We start from the raw sequence: 407 nt of genomic DNA, 5'->3' as shown, positions 1-407 counted from the left end.
TCACAAACACCCCGCTCTGACCCGCACCCGGAAGGGCTCGAGCGGAAACGGGCCAAGTTCAACCTCCGTCAGCCTCCTCTAAACCCCGCCCCTTCCGGCCCCGCCCTTACCAGCCCGAACCCCCCAGGCGAGCAGCCTCGAGCTCGAGCCGCTGTGGGACGTTGAAACGAACAGTCGGCCCGCCTCGTGCTCACACAGCCTCCGCCCTCCCCTCCCCCCCCCGTGGGGCACCGGCGGTTCACGCGTGTCCGAGCCGTCCCGTGACGAACAGAGCTAATGGGGTCTGGCCCATCGACGGGCCTGGCCGCGCATCCTGGTCCCTAGTCCGACTTGGCGTCGGGGGCAGCGTGTCAGTCTCTGCCGCCTAAACCGTGCCAGGCCCGGTCTGTGGCAGAAACGTTACTGGG

This window comes from Emydura macquarii, unplaced genomic scaffold (genome assembly GCF_026122565.2).
Source record: "Emydura macquarii macquarii isolate MOO-44397 ecotype Brisbane River unplaced genomic scaffold, CSIRO-AGI_Emac_v2 contig_587, whole genome shotgun sequence".
Classification (NCBI taxonomy): Eukaryota; Metazoa; Chordata; order Testudines; family Chelidae; genus Emydura; species Emydura macquarii.
This window is presented reverse-complemented; position numbering follows the sequence as displayed.